Source organism: Macaca thibetana, chromosome 3 (assembly GCF_024542745.1).
Source record: "Macaca thibetana thibetana isolate TM-01 chromosome 3, ASM2454274v1, whole genome shotgun sequence".
Taxonomy (NCBI): Eukaryota; Metazoa; Chordata; class Mammalia; order Primates; family Cercopithecidae; genus Macaca; species Macaca thibetana.
In genome coordinates this window covers 124,857,396-124,859,523 of record NC_065580.1, presented here as the reverse complement: position 1 = coordinate 124,859,523, position 2,128 = coordinate 124,857,396, and the positions used below count along the sequence as shown (strand labels likewise).

Sequence of the window (2,128 nt, the reverse complement as noted above, 5' to 3'; positions counted from 1 at the left end):
ATGTGCATCACTACACCCAGCTAATGTTTTAAAATTTTTTGTAGAGTCAGGGTTCCAATATGTTGCCCAGGCTAGTCTTGAATTTCTGGCCTCAAGTGATCCTCCTGCCTTGGCCTGGGATTACAGGCATGAGCCACCTCGCCTGGCCAAATTTTTATTATTACAATGGATACAGTCATGGATACTTTCTTTCTTTCTTTCTTTCTTTTTTTTTTTTTTTTTTTTGCAATTTTATAACTTTATTTGATGTATTTGACAGTCAGCGATTAGTTCTCATCCACATTGACCATCTATAGATTTTTGAAAGTGGTAGCAGGTACATAGGTAACCAAAGTATACAGCTTATTTGGTGAATCTTCATCCCCATTATGTTTTCTGGACAACCGCACTCGGATTTGTTATGGGACATTCCTTATTCCTTTGGTCCAGACAGCTTTGTTGAGTCTGGTATCAATGCGCACATCTGCAGTTCCCATCTCCTTCATGGCAAATTTCAGAATCTCTTGAGTGCCCGAGGGGCACGCTTCTTGAAGCCCACTCCATGGATGCACTTGCAAATGCTGATGGTGTATTCTCGAGTCACCACCTCGTTGATGGCGGAAGGGCCCTTGTTCTTCTCGCCCTTCTTTACGGGAGCCATTCTGCCTGGTCCAAGTTGGAAAGGAAGAGCGCGAGGGATTGTGATACTTCTTTTTACATTTTTAGGGTTTTAAAAATTTTAGACTCAGGACTTTGGCCAAGCTAGTCAGAATAATCAGTCTTACATGACATTTGTCTCTATAACTTCATTAGTGTATTCATTCTGACATTTAATAATCAATAATGCCATTTCTAATCATTACATTCATCATGATTTAGGCGGAGAAATGGTAATTTAAAGCCAACATTTAGCTGTATTGTTTTTTAGTTATTCTCAAGCCTGATATAATTATATAGCTGAAGTAGAAATTGAGTTTGTGGTGATCGCAGAAATATTCTTATTGGAGCCAACTATTTCCAATAAAATTTGTGTAAGCATCAAAGACTGCATTATTGTCCTTTACTTCTTATCCTTCATTGTGTAATACACCTACTTCTTTTTTTTTTTTTTTTTTTTTTTTGAGACAGAGTCTCACTCTGTTGCCCAGGCTGGAGTGCAATGGTGCCATCTTGGCTCACTGCCACCTCCGCCTCCTAGGTTCAAGTGATTCTCCTGCCTCAGCTTCCCCAGTAGCTGGCATTACAGGTGCCTGCCACCATGCTCTGCTAATTTTTGTATTTTTAGTAGAGACGAGTTTTCACTATGTTGGCCAGGCTGGTCTTGAACTCCTGACCTCAGGTGATTCACCCTCCTTGGCTTTCCAAAGTGCTGAGATTATAGGCATGAGCCACCGTGCCTGGCCAGTACTTACTTCTAAATGTTGAAAATGCATGCTAGTTCAACTGAAAATCAACCCAGCTGTCTATATTACTTAGGAGCTTCATGAAGTCCTTAAGGGCTAGAGCTAAAGACGGTGAAAACAACAAAGTACCAACAGTTTATTTAAAATAGGGAATCACACTGCATCTGTGGCTGTAAATAAGGGTGCCCTCATAAGAATTAGTTCAATGTGGATGAGAAGCTGGCCTTTCTCCAGGGATGAATGAATGCAGCATTTAAAAGTGCAGAGAGGTTTCACTCTCTGTGGCAGGTATGAGTTCCAGGTCAGCTTGTTTGAGAGGGACTTATCCATTTCCCACGAAAATACCTGACAAGTTTAGACCCTTGTGGATTTTCAATTCCCTTAAAGATCACACAAGGCAAATAAGAGGTGGGTGTGTCCCGATCTGTTGGATATTATTGCAATAGCAACTTGATAGGAACCCAATGTTCTCAATCATGCAGATAGTAAATGAAACATGGCATACAGCCTGGTATGTGGAGTGTTCATGGTGTGACACAGTGTCCAGAGGAAGATGGAAATGCACCAGCATGTGAAGTTTAGTTGGAGTGTGGTGCTAAAGCAGACACTGGTGGAGTTTCAGCTTCTAATTTCATGCTTGTTTTTATTTTTTATTTTTTATTTTTTTTGAGACAGAGTCCCGCCCTGTCGCCCAGGATGGAGTGCAGTGGCGCCATCTCACCTCACCGCAACCTCTGCCTCCCGGG

General features: G+C 41.4%; 1 pseudogene; it reads right to left on the bottom strand.

Moving 5' to 3' along the window:
* Positions 1–266: 266 nt before the first annotated feature.
* Positions 267–670, bottom strand: LOC126950260 (60S ribosomal protein L31-like; annotated as a pseudogene).
* Between the last annotated feature and the right edge of the window lie 1,458 nt (positions 671–2,128).